Source organism: Rhinolophus sinicus, linkage group LG10 (genome assembly GCF_036562045.2).
Source record: "Rhinolophus sinicus isolate RSC01 linkage group LG10, ASM3656204v1, whole genome shotgun sequence".
NCBI lineage: Eukaryota > Metazoa > Chordata > Mammalia > Chiroptera > Rhinolophidae > Rhinolophus > Rhinolophus sinicus.
Window position 1 is genome coordinate 34,993,025 of NC_133759.1, and position 13,766 is coordinate 35,006,790.

General features: G+C 42.2%; 1 long non-coding RNA gene across 9 annotated transcripts in view; it reads right to left on the reverse strand.

Moving 5' to 3' along the window:
* The window catches only part of LOC109456036 (uncharacterized), a 114,015-nt gene that overhangs the window by 90,613 nt on the left and 9,636 nt on the right, over positions 1-13,766 (reverse strand). For 5 of the 9 annotated variants that reach the window (XR_012489674.1, XR_012489677.1, XR_012489675.1 and 2 more), the window contains exons 2-3: positions 8,224-8,346; positions 6,229-6,330 (exon numbers count right to left, since the gene is read on the reverse strand). This is a non-coding gene — a long non-coding RNA (uncharacterized LOC109456036). Of the gene's footprint in view, positions 1-2,465; positions 3,294-6,228; positions 6,331-8,223; positions 8,347-13,766 lie in introns of all 9 variants that reach the window. The other 4 variants (XR_012489676.1, XR_012489673.1, XR_012489672.1 and 1 more) reach the window with 2 other exon arrangements.

Consider the following 13,766-nt stretch of genomic DNA (forward strand, 5'->3'; position numbering starts at 1 on the left):
ATCCCTTGGGGATGAGTATGGACAGAGAAGAGTGGAGTTCTGAGGATGCTCCAGTATTGAGAATTCAGGGAGATGAGAAAACTATAAAGGGGAGCAGAGAAAAAAAGGTAACAGTTGAAGGAAGATGGGGTCTAGGAAGGATTTTTTAATATATCAGGAATATAGTATATTTGATGCAATGGGAATGATCCAGTGGAAAGGGAAGTGTTAATGACACAGGGAGATGGGTGTTTACAGGAGTGGGGAAGAGGGGCTGGATCCAGTGCAGGGGTGGTGAGACGGACAGATGGAAGCACAGACAGTTCACCTGTCAAAGCAGGAGATTCGAGGAGGTGGGTAGATAGGGTGGTAGGAGCTTGTGAAAGTTCTTTTCTGGTTGCTTCTATTTCCTCAGTGAAAAGATGAAGGTATCAGTGATATGCAAGAATCATAGGGAATCAGATGTTCAGAGGAATATATTGGGTAGAAGTGAGAGAGTAGGATGTATGGGATTGTGGGGACAGAGCCCGGAGTGCAGTTTCCAGGCTCTCGGCCTCACGTGGAAAGGTGCTGGCTCAGGTAGAAATGGCCATCAACTGTGATTGGATGGCCATCAGCTGTGGCTAGTTGGCCGTCAGCTGTAACCAGTGAGCCATTGGCCACTAATATAACTGCCGTGGCTATGTTAGCAGAAAAATGGGGGCTAGCGAGAAGATGGTGGCTGAGCTAGCAAGTGCGGATTGCAGTTAGCAAGTGAGGTTGTTTGGCAGAGAGAAGTGGATGGAAGGTTGCAGATCGTGTGGCTCCTGCTTCCTGTGTCTCTAACCCAGCCGCAAGCGAGACTCTAGTGGCATGACTCCCCTATCTATGGCTCCGTGGGTGTTCTGTTTGGCCTCACCATGTCCTGCGTTCTGGTACAGGGAGCTGGACCAGAGACCCCGCATGACACCTGCATGACAGGATTTTTGTGGGGAGTGCAATTGCTGAAATGACTCAGTTGAGGGTACGGCCGTAGGAATGATGATTGAAGTGGGAATGTAGTCAAGACCACACATGTGACTGCCAGGGTATCAGATGGATGGTCTTTCCTGATATAACCTGTGTGAGTAACAACATTAGCTAGTATTCCCTGAGAAACTCCTGTGTGCCAATCTGTGCAATCCTCTCCTTTTACCCTCACAACAGCCCTACAACAAGTCCAAGAACCAAAGATTGTTACTCTCCAATTGTTTCAGCTGTGTCACAGACGAAAAGAGTGAGGCTCACAGAGGTTCATTAACTAGCTCAGGGAAACACTGCAGTATAGATGCAGGAGTCAGACTCAGCCAGGTCTTCTAACCTTGAAGCCAGGCTTTCCCTTGGCTTGTGCCATACCTCTCCAACGCATCACCTGCAAGCCCTACTGCAGGACCACCAGATATAAGTAAGTTTGGCCAGGAAGTCTTATGTCTCACTTTTGTTGTTTGAGCCTGAGGCAGAAGTCTGATTCTGAGGCTACATGCTTCCAGCTCCTAAAAGAATAAGCCTCTTTTTCCTCTTCTAGGTTAGTGTCACTTTGGGGCATTGTAAACCAACATAAGAGGCAAGTCTAACACCTATCAGCAGCTTGGGTTTGTTTGCTTCAGGGGATGACTTATTGGTCTGCCCCAACAGCGACTTTTGTCTTCCTGTCTGCCAGGAGGCCCTTGGAAAATCCTGCAGTCCAGGCCTGGGGACTTCGTGGCCATTAACTACGTGGTGACCCCTCCTTCATTGGGAAAAAAAAAAAAGGAGGCCTGATACCCTGTCTCTGATATTCTGGAAGAATTATACTACAAATCCAGGGCTTTCTATCCTCAGGAGGTAATTTATGCAAGTAATAAGGGAAGAAAATAGAGACATGAAAGTCTCCACAAAATTCATATATTTCTTGCTTCGGTTGGGAGACACTTGCAGGCATTCTGCTTTGTAATAATTCTACTAGAGAGTGAAGGAATCCTACTTCTCAGTGCCCCAAGTGAGAAAAAGAACAGTGGCAACTGAATGTTATCACTGTTAATCATCTAGACCAGACCATCCAATAGAAGTTTCTGCAATAAAGGAAATGTTCTGTTCTGTGCCTTCCAATTTGGTAGCCATTAGACACATATGGATGTTAACACTTAAAATGTAGCTAATACAACTGAGGAACTGAATTTTAAATTTTATTTAATTTCAATTTAAGCCATCTGTGGCTAGTGACAACCATATTGCAGTGTGCAGGTCCAGGTTATAAAACAAGAGGCCAAGCCACCTTGCCTCTGTGAACACAGTTTGTGTTCAAGTTCAAACTAGTGATCAACTTTGCCCACAGAACCTTGCCGTGAATATCCTTGCTTAGTCAGGTCCTCCGAAGAAATGAGGGCCTCCATTGCTCACATCCTTTGGACAAAAGACAGAAACCCCTTGTGATCATATTCTATTACTGCAACAAGTTACCACAAACTTTGAAGGTTAAACCAACATACATTTATCATCTCACAGTTTCTGTAGGTCAAAAGTAGGTCAACTAGGTTCTCTGCTCAGGGTCTCACAAGACCCAAATCAAGGTGTCAGCAGGGCTGCATTCCTTTCTGGAGGCTCTAGGGAAGAGTCTACTTCCAAGTTCATTCATGCTGTTGACAGAATTCAGTTCCTTGGGGTTGTAGGACTGAGATCTCTGGTTCCTTGCTGATGATCAGCTGTGGGCGGCCTTTAGCTCAGGAAGGTTCTTGCATGTGGCCCCTCTACCTCAGATCCAGCAACAGCAGACTGAACTCTTCTCATCCTTGGAATCTCTCTGCTTTCCTCTTCTGGCCTCAGCTTTTAAGGGCTCACATAGTTATACTGGACCCACTCAGATAATCTCCCTATTTTACAATCAATTAATTAGTAACCTTAATTACATCTGCAAATTTCTCCTTTGCCAATAACCACAGGAGTAATATCAGGGAGCAAAAATCTTGGGGCCAAAATTCTGCCTATCACCACCGGATACCAGAGGATGGAGAAACCAGTGAGGCAATGCTGGCAATTACTTAGTGCTTTCTTGAGTAGAAAATAAGAAGGACTCGTTGGAAAAAATCATTCTTTTAAAAAACTTTTTTGACCCTTTTCTGTCTCAGAATCTTGAGTCATTTGTCTCAGTTCATTGTTATAAGACACTGGCAAAGTGGTAGCCATCCCTGATCTCTGTCAAGGATCCCCAAACATTTCGGGTTACACTCCTTGGAGGGTCTCAGTCTTCCAAATAGCTTCCAGTAGAGAAAAGAGAGCTGCAACACCACCTTGGAGTTCTCTTCTCATCATAGCAGAATCTGCAAGCAATTTCAAGCACTCTTTCAGGTTTAGCCAGGGCTGAGTTAAATATTAAGTCCTGATAAGGACAACCTGACCTGGAGGCTGTTAATTAATGAACAAATGTTGTATGCAAACTGAGCTACTCAGCTCCAGTTAGACAATTCCAGTAAGAAAATGAAGTGAATGGAAAAATACTTCCTTCTAATTAGGTGAAAAGAAACACTGACTTTTGAAGTCCTAAACAAAGAGCTGCTTTGTGTCTGTCCTCCTCTTGGAGTGAAGGAAGGAAGGTATCTTTGAGCTCGGGCGGAGAGAGAAAGAGAGAGAGAGAGAGAGAGAGAGAGAGAGAGAGAGAGAGAGAGAGAGAGAGAGAGCTGCGGAGGAGCAGTCTGCTCAGTGGAAGAAAGTGAATGAAGGATAACCTTTTCCAAGTGTCAGCATACAGCTGGCCTGGGAAGTTTCCATGAGGGAAGTTGCTCGGGGAACCACAATGTGAAGAACGTGTAAGAACCACACACTGGATGGGAAGGTCACCAGGACAGCCCAGAGTTGTACTCCCTGCCTCTTCTGCTCATTGTATCAGGAACCACTTAAAATGTACCTGTAGGTTAGGCCCCATTACAGAGTCTGGGAGCCAGCTATCTAACAGGAGCAATAAAAATAGGTAAGGGAAGTCTTTCATCCAGCTTGCTCCAGAATTTCTCTTAGAAAAAGAACTGTTTTGTTTAGGAAATTATCTTCAAAAGCTAGGTGGAAGCAGAGGGTGAGCCCTGGGACAGGGGTGGGCAGGGGTTAACAAAGAAGCAGATGAACGTTTCTGCTTAGAAAATGAAAAAGGATTTGGAGTGGAAGAGAATGAAGGAGAGAAGAAGGAGATGGGGGAGAGAGGAAAGAAGGCGAAAGAGAGTTAGGTAGAAGTCTGGAGTCTGAGAGTTGGCAGAAATGGCAAAAGGGTATTTTTAAGAACAGGGCTATTTGATATTAACTCTATGTCATCCACTGTCGAGTACTGTTCTGTAGCCCCACCAGCAGAAGTTCTAAAATATGCTGCTAACTGCTGTGAGTGGCGTTTTAGGAGCAGATCAAGGAGAAAGATCCTGTGATGAGGTCCATTTTGAGGGGAGAAGAACTCAGTCCAAGTTGGGAATCAGAGCAGGAGGATTTGGAAAATTGTCAGTCCATGAGTCTGTGCGTGAACCTGAGGAGGGCATTGTACTTCCCCCAGGATGGGGCTTGAGCCAATGCTAACAGATACAAAGGGGCAAGGTAACTCCAGCTGATATCTGAGTTACATAAAGATTAAACCAGTGACTCAACTGATTCAGCCCTGCATTTATCTTACTGCTTTTCCTGTCTTCATTTAATATCACAGTTTTCCCGAAACCTGAGTTTACAGTTTTTCTCTCTTAGACCAAGTTCCCAGCTTCATATCTAAACGTCTAGCAGCTGGCCTCCTGCCCATACAGGGTTGGATGAGGTGTGTCACCCTAGCAATGGGAAGCTGTACTGGGAAGCCCCACTGCCATCATGATTAAGACTCCTGGGAGTGGCATTATTTTATGGTCACCAGTCAAGTTGGGTTGGACAAGGAGTTTAGGTGCTGAATTCTTCTCTCGCCTCATCCTGGGGACACTATGGCTAAGGCCCAATGCTTCCAAAGGGACACCAGGGATGAGCGCATGTCACCAACATGAGGAGAAGTTTGGCTACTTTATCAGGACCCATGCCCAGGTGCACTTTCCCAAAAGGCCTGGGAGCATGTAAAATTCTCTTCCTTTAGATTCAGGTCTGACAATCCTACCCTCCTTATCTGAGGCTGGCTCATGCTGAAGCTCAAAACAACCTTGGAACCATGTTGCATCCCTTTGGAGCTCTGGGCAGAGACGTCTCATTGCTGACTAGATCATTAGGATCGGCAGCACCTAGCCTTCCATACCACCTGGTACCCTCTCCACCTGAGCTTAGAAACCCCTCATCGCCAGAGATCCAAACAGACTCTCCAGACTAGTGAATTCTGCTTTACCTACTTCTCCACTACTGACATGCTTTGCCTCCACCCTGAATGCTAGCCCCTCTAATGGCCTGTTTGTTTGTAACCATGACCTCTATCCTCCCCCACAACCCAGCCCTTTCTGTGGGCCTCATCCATTGGTAAATTTCCCTTCTCTACAATGTAAGACTTTCCCATTGGGCTCCTGTCTCCTCTTGCCTTAACTGAAAAGTGACCTTTGCTGAAGGACACTGTGTTTCCCCGCAGTCCCCTGGGAATGAGGATGTTTATTCTTCCATTCTTCACACACCCCACGGCTATTTGGGAAAAGGGACATATTCATTCTTCTGGCTCCACATCACCATATCCAAACTTATTCTTCATTCTGTTGTAAAACTCTCTACCCTTTGTTGTGGTGATTGTTGTTATCTGTCCTTCTCCTGGTCACTTGCTCCACATTCACTGGGCCTCAGGCTAACTCTCCTCCCCACGTCCTGCCAAGGTTACAGATGACCTCCACCTCCTCTCCGCTTCCCCAGCCACTCCTGTGGCTTCTTCCTGAACGTGATCATTACCCAGAACTGTTTCAACTCTACAAATTCTAATATCCCACCAAAAACCATTACCAGTTCATTTCCCAGTTCTCTTTTAAGGAAAAAACAAAACAAACAAAACAAAACTATTCTTTGACCTCATTTAGGGGCTAACCCATGGATCCCTCTATTTTATTCTAATCTATTTCCCACATGCTTTCACTGTCTCACTTACTTAGGCCCTACGTGCTATCCAGCATAGCCAGATATTCATTCTCTCAGCAGTCAGACCAGTGGAGCTTAGAAGGTGATGTTTTTAGGACCCAAATCAATTAGCAAGAGCAACCGCCTCAGTCCTGGACAAGAAGCAACAGAAAATCCAAATTCTCTCCTCAAACTGATCAAAATTCTATTACCTCTAAGGCTCACCTGCATGTCAGGCAGCGGCCCACCTGGGCTGAGAGCTTTCTTTTATTTTTTGACGAGGAGCTCCCTAGGCAGGGTGTGTCTTCTTTTCTACTCCAGTATTACCTAAACAAAGGAAACCTTGCATAGACCGAGGTGTTAACATAAGAGAAATCTGTACCAAATCATGTAAGCATGGAAGGGGAAAACTGGTGAATGCTAAATGAAGCCTGAAATTATATCAGTGAAACACCAAAGTCAGCCGCTCAGTGGCTGCAATATTATAGCTGAGGTTTGCATTGAGTTTGATCCCCCCAGGCAAAGGGAGAACTTCGAGTTTCAAAGCAGGGCTGGAGCAATCGCTTTGCTGGTTTGTGCCAAAGTGACTCACTCTCAAACCTGTTTAATATGAAACTGCATTAGGAGACTGGCTATAGCCTCAGGGAGATCAGCTGCTAACCAGCTCATATTATAGCTGCTATCCCTCAAACAGGGCCACTTAAAGTGTCTCTGCACATGTCTTCAGTGGCACACAACAGTGTACATGAAAGGGACTGTCCTTGAAGGACAAAGATCAGGGTTCTGGTTCCCATTCCATAGACTCGTCTGTCAGTCCCATCTGAAAAAGGGGGCTGACGCCTTACGCATAAAATGGGGCAATACCTTCCCTTCCTAATCTCTGTGGTAGTTCTGAGAATCAAATGAGGAATAGTGTGAGAATTAACTGAGAGGATGAAAATGGTAGAGAGCCATACACCAGATATTATCATCAAACACAGATATCATAAATCTCCTTTTACACTTTCACTAGTCCTAGAGGGAATGTTTTTAAATGGCAGGAATGAGGATATAAACACAACAAGACTTTTGCTTCATACTTTAATATCAGCAGCATTGAGAGCACCAATTTAGTGGGTTATTGCAGACTTTTGTCATCCAGACAGTAAATTGGAGTATTCTCAAGAAGATTAGAGCTCCCCTTTTCAGTGTTATCTGGAGCTATCAACTAGATCATCACTGATATTTTCCAGTAAGAATTTTAAAGACATCCCTCTTTGGGAAATTTATGAAACGATTTCTCGCATTTGCAATTACATGGGCAAGGAAATAAACGAAAGAATTTTTTTTCTCCTCCCCCCCCCCCCCCCCCCCGTTTTCCCCTATCACCATCTCTATCTCCCAGAGGAACTGGGTGAGGCAGATAAGATGAGTGAAGCACTTGCCTTGAATAAAAAATTTAAATGGCTTCCAAAAAAAACTCAAAAATCAAGATATATATATTTTAATTAATATTTTTCAAAACCAAAATTGATGCAAAAAACTCCACAATGAATGAAATATCAAATTTTTAAATAAAGATCAGTGAGTGTCACGCCAAGATATACTACAGCCTGAGGCAAAAGGAAAAATAAGTAACACTGATCCCGTCTTTATTTAAAATTTGGTGTTTTGTTCATCACAGATTTTTGCCTTAATTTTGATGTATCATAGGTAGTAACTTTTTTTCTTTCTTGGCTGCATCTAAAATTGTAGTATCAATGGCATGTTAGATTTGTCTAAATGCTTTCCATGTGGTATGCAGAACAAGCATGGTTCCTGGCTAACAAACTCAACTTGGCTTTGTCTCTCACTGTTTTTCCTTTAAACATTTATTCAGCAGAAGTCACCTTCCATGTTCCTGAACAAAAATTCTGTGAGTCCCATGGCTTTTCTGTTCCCCTTTAAATAATGGACAAGTCCCGCAGTTATTTTAAGTCACAAACACAGTCTTAGTTTAGCAATTACAATGCGTAATCCTTCGGAGTAATCGAAACTCACCACTTCAGTTAACGGTAAATCTTCTCCCCTCCATCAGCCCAGGCCTGGCAGCTGGCAGTAGGAAAAGGAAGTAGGGCTTTGTGCTTTCTGCTCTACCTACCTGTCTTCCTCACCCACTTACGTAATATCGGCTGTTTTGTTCTCCCCCAAAATGGTAGGGGGTGGGTAGGAAGGAGAGAAAGAGGATAGACTAGTTCTTACCTGGCTGATGGCTTCACATTCTCTGGGACAGGAAGATGGGAAACCAGGACCCTTTCTCTTTTGATATCTTCATTGACTCATTGTTGCCACGCAGCAGCCTACCCGTCTGTCTCGTACCTGCCCCTAAAGAAAGGAGAGTCTGTGAGACGGGTCCTTTCAGGGACGTTGCTTCACCTTTGTGCTTGCACCTTATGTCTCCCTGTTTGGCCCCAAAAGATGGCTGGCTAGTCAATGATGGGTAAGATTCCCCACAGGGGGGACAACCCAAGCCAGACACAGCCACATGGGGACCATCTGGGGAACTCACGAGGTCGATAGAGGTGGGCACAGCCCCCCACCTTCCCACGGCTAAGGAGAGCCTCTGCCTCTGTGGCTGCATTCCTTCCCACAAACCTGCAGGGGAAGTGACTCAATGCTGTGCTCTCCATCTATTCATATGCATAAAGGTCTTGTCCCTTGGGGAGATACATACATCCTGAGACTTATGGTTCAGCTGCCTGCAGGCAAGGGTGATTGGCTTGAATCAGTTTCCTATTATAATGTATGGGATTCACAGACCTTGAGATTGACAAGCCTTACTTCTTTTACTTCCTCACCTAACTAACAAAAGCCATGCGTTGCCCCGATTCGGGGCTCAGTCCTTGAGGCTGCAGTCCCTTGGTCCCACTTGCACTCTATTCTTGGCTGCTGTCTTTCTTAACCCTGCGCCACCTTCCTTGCTCCCCTCAATTCTTGTCTCGCAGGATGCGACAACTCAGAGCTTTCCTCTCCCTTCAGGTATCTGTAATGTTTGTCCCATCTGGGTGGTGGATACATGGATGTTTATCATATAATTAACTCTACTTTTGTGTAAGCTTTATATATTCTAAAATTTCTTACTTTAAAAAAAAAAAAGAACTGTGAGAGAGACTAAAGGGGAAGAATCCTAACTACATAAAAACAACCTATGCTGGATAGAAACTTGTTTTATCAGTCTCTGTCTGTCTCCAATTTCACGACCAGCCATTTCTGCTCTCCTGGCCTTCATTTTTATCACCTCTATAGACCTATAAAAATAAAAGTTTGTCTCGATGGAGATAAACTTCCTTGCCCTGTCACATGCTGGTTTATTTCTTACTCCTTCCGAATAAGCACAGCAATATCACACTGGTTTCTAATTTCTTTGAGAATAAATGACCCTGGCCAGAATCCAGTCCACTCCCCGTCCCCTGGGAACTCGTCTGGAGAACTGAACATCTCTGCCCTCGACCTCTAGGGCAGAAATCAACAAGAGTCCCACAGCAAGAAAAGCACTGTGAAAACAGCAGTGTCACCAAAGGCAGAAAACACATCTTGTTCTCACCACTGAAAGTCCCACTGTATAATGTGTCTCCAGGCATTGGAACTGAAGAAAGAAGAAGGCGACATTGCAGAGGCTAAATAGTTGTTCCCACTTTAATAAAATAATTGTCTTCATTGTTTAGGTTCACAATACTGGCAATAGATTGTGTATATCTTTGCTCATTTTCCATAGCAAAGTTTTCAATATTCTGCTTTATCAGGAATATTGAAATGTGTCGTTCTTTTTTGCCTTCTAGGATCTATAGAGGTTGGGACTGGAAAGCCACTTGAATTCTCGCATATTCCAAAGGGCCTGTCCAGATTCAGCATGTCTGAAGCAAAACACTTTTCCAACATAACAAGCTTCTGGATCATAAGGAGGAAAGAACAAGTAGCTATGTGGCGATCTTAAAGATAAATCAACAAAATACAGACAGAAACCAACACAGAATCCAACTCCTCTGTGACTAGGGCTGGTTTTCACAGTTGGGGAGTTGCTTGCCACGGCCAGCTGGGCTCAGGAGGCAGTGCATTGAATGTGGGAGTAGCAAAAGGGTGGAAGGCACAGTGACAGGTGTCAGTTTCAGGAGTCAAGTCTGCACTCACCCATATCCCTAACTCTCAATCTCCTTCTAAAACTCATCCCAGAGGGTAAAAAAAAATGAACAGAAAATGGTAGTAGATGAGACAATTAAAAAAGTAAAATGTGAAAAGGGTGAAGTATCTCACAGAACAGAGACGGGATACCATTTAGTCATGAACTCAGGTGGAGAAAAAAATAATCACATCTTTATTTTCACTAACCTGTAACTGAAAATCTAGCACTTCCTTTGATTATAAGTGGAAGCAATACACCACACAATGACTTTGTCACCAATAGAATTCACAGATATTTTCTATTAACTTTATGGCTACTGCAAATATCTTGAAGTATCATTTCTGCTCATCATTACTTTGAAATTATGATAGCACTTAAATTTGTCACTAGTTCTTGATATTTAATCTGTTTATAAAGATCCATATATAAATATACTACAATTTGTTTCGATATTTTGATAACAGTATTTCAATAACTGGTCTCCTTTGCAATCTTATGTATTCTATGAAATAGACTTTAGAACATTATTCCAAGAAGAGATCCACAGGCTTCATCAGACTGCCAAAGGGGCCTGGGGGTGGGGGGTTAAAAACCCTTCCATTAGGCAGTTGCAGACAAGTTAGAGGAGTACAGAATCCCATCAATCCAAATCCAAAAATGTTTGGAAAAGGTTTTGAGGAAAAGGTGGGGAGGGGTAAAGATATAACTTTAGGTATGCCTAGGGACTATGCAATTCACTGGGTTATGGAACAAGTTCAATTCCAGCTGAAAGCCATGGCCTTAGGGACTCTCTTGGTAAAAAGCCCAACTATATAAGTAGGGACCTAACCTGTCAAAGGGTGGTTCAGGAGAAATCATTCTAGAAGGTGAACCTAGATCCAGTGTCTAGTGTCTAGACACTACAAACAGATAACCCAAATCTATAATTATATGATAATCCCACATCTCCAAGTAACTGATATTAATTCAGTTGGGTAAGCATCCTTTCAACCCTGGGAAGGAACTTAGAAATAAAAATAACAGAAGCTTTTATAGCCAACTTTCACTTAACCAAATTATTAAATTAACTTTCCCCATTCCTTCTGTCAAACCTACCAACTTGTCCCAAGGTACACTGAGTACTTGCATCGTCTTCTCTCTAGTACACTGGCACTTTCTCAACACCCGGTAAGAAAACAAATAACTCAATTAAAAGTGGGCAAGAACCACCCACTTATTAAGGCCTATTAGATAGCTATCCCTCTGACAATACCACACAGTGATCAAGACTGTTATTGGCAGGATAGCCAAATAGATCAGTGGAAAAGAACGGGATCCCAGAAAGAGCCATACAAATATGCCCAACTGATTTTTTTAAAAACCGACTTTATTTTTTAGAACTGTTTTTTATTTACAGAAAAATTAATCAGGTAGTACAAAGAATTCCCATACACTCTGTACCCAGTTTCCTATATTATTAACACCTCACAATAGTATGGTACATTTGTTACAATTAAGAAGCCAATACTGATACATTAGTATTAATAATCATAGTGGATTCAGATTTCCTTAGTTTTTAGTTGTCATGTCTCCTTAGGCTCCTCTTGGATGTGACAATTTCTCAGACTTCTCTTATTTTTCATGACCTTTACAGTTTTGAGGAGTACAAGTCATATATTTTGTAGGATGTCCCACTACTGGAATTTGTCTGATGTTTTTCTCCTAATAAGATTGGGGTGATGGGATATTAGGAGGCAGATCACAGAAGTAAAGTGCCATTTATCACATGATATCAAGAGGACATGTTACCAGCATGATTTATACCTGTTGATACTGACTTTGATCACTTGCCTGAGGTAGTGTTTACCACATTTCTCCACTGTAAAGTCACTTTTCCCCCTTTTCCAGACCATATTCTTTGGAAGGATGTCACTCTGCACTCTTCATCCACCAAAGGAGTGGGGAATTATGTTCCTCTCATTGAGGGCAGAGTATCTGCATCGATTATTTGTAATTCGGTGTGGGAGATTTGTCTTTTCTCTCCATTTTTAAAATTATTATTATTTAACCATTTATCTCAGCCTGTGTATTTACTTTATACTTTGGACTATAATCCAATAGTACTTTTTTTTGTTGCTCATATTGTTCCAACTTTGGCCATTAGCTTCCAGTTTGCTCCTATGCACCTTTGACAACCCCCCATTAATGTGCTTTTTTTTTTTTTTTTAAATATTCCTTCCTTACTTTCTAATAGTACAAGATATTCCAGGATCATCTGATATATTTCCTGCCCCAGTCCTAGAATCAACTGTTTCTCTAAGGAGCCCTATTCCTTTTTTTGGTGAACGGTACTAGAAACTACAATTGAGGCAATAGGTATACTCCTTGCTGCTGGGATAGCCAACTGATTTTTGACAAACATTCAAAAGTGGAGGAAAGATAGCCATTTCAACAAATGGTGCTGTAGCAATCGGACATCCAAAGGCCAAAAAATTAAAAAATAAACCTTAACCTAAAGCTCACATCTTGTTTAAAAAATAATTCAAAATGAATCCTAGATGTGATGTAAAATGTAAAACTGTAAAACTTAGGGGAAAAAAAACATAGTAGAAAATCTTCAGGATCCAGCAATAGGCAAATAGTTCTTGGATTTAACACCAAAAGCATAAGCCATAAAAGGAAAAATTTATAAATTGGACCTCATCAAAATTAGAAACTTTTGGTCTAAAAAAAAAAATCTCTATTAACAGAATGAAAAGACAAGTTACTACAGACTGGGAAAAAATATTTGCAAATCAGATATCTGACAAAAGACTAGTATCTAGATGTATAAAGAAATCTCAAACTCAACAGGGAAAAACAATCCAATATAAAAATGGGCAAGGCATGAACAGACATTTCACCAAAAAGGATATAGATATGGTAAATAAGTACATGAAAAGATGTTCAATGTTATTAGCCATTAAGGAAATGAAAATTTAAAGCACAGTGACATATCACTACACAGAGAAATGAAAACATATTCACACCAAAACCTGACACAAATGTTCCTTGTAGCCCCAAACTGCAAACAACTCACATGTTCTTTAGTAGGTCAATAGTCAAATAAATTGTGCTACATCCATACCATGGGATACTACTCAGCAACAAAAAGGAACAAACTACTGATAACCGCAATAACTTGGATGAATCTCCAGAAAATTACATAGGATCAGTGGTTGCCAGGAGCTGGAGTTGGAGGAGTAGGGGGAGAGATTGACTACAAAGGAAAAGCTCAAGGGAATTTTGAGGGAGTGACAGAAATATTCTATATCTTGATCATGGCAGTTGTGGTTACATGACTCCAAGTGTTTGTCAAAACTCATTGGACTATATACACTCTAAAGGGTAGATTTTGCTGTATGGAAATTGTAACTCAAATTTTAAAAACATGAAAAATGATAGAAGCTTTTTATTTCATCTTCCACTTAGCTCAATTACTAAATTAACCAACATTCTCCATTCCTCCTCCAATTGGTACCCAGGATACTTACAGCTGAGTACCTACAGCTAGTATCTCTCTATTATAAGTACTGGTATTTGCTGCTTCCACCAGTTGAGCACAACACATACCAAGAATCAGTTGCGTTTGTTTCCAAACCTACGC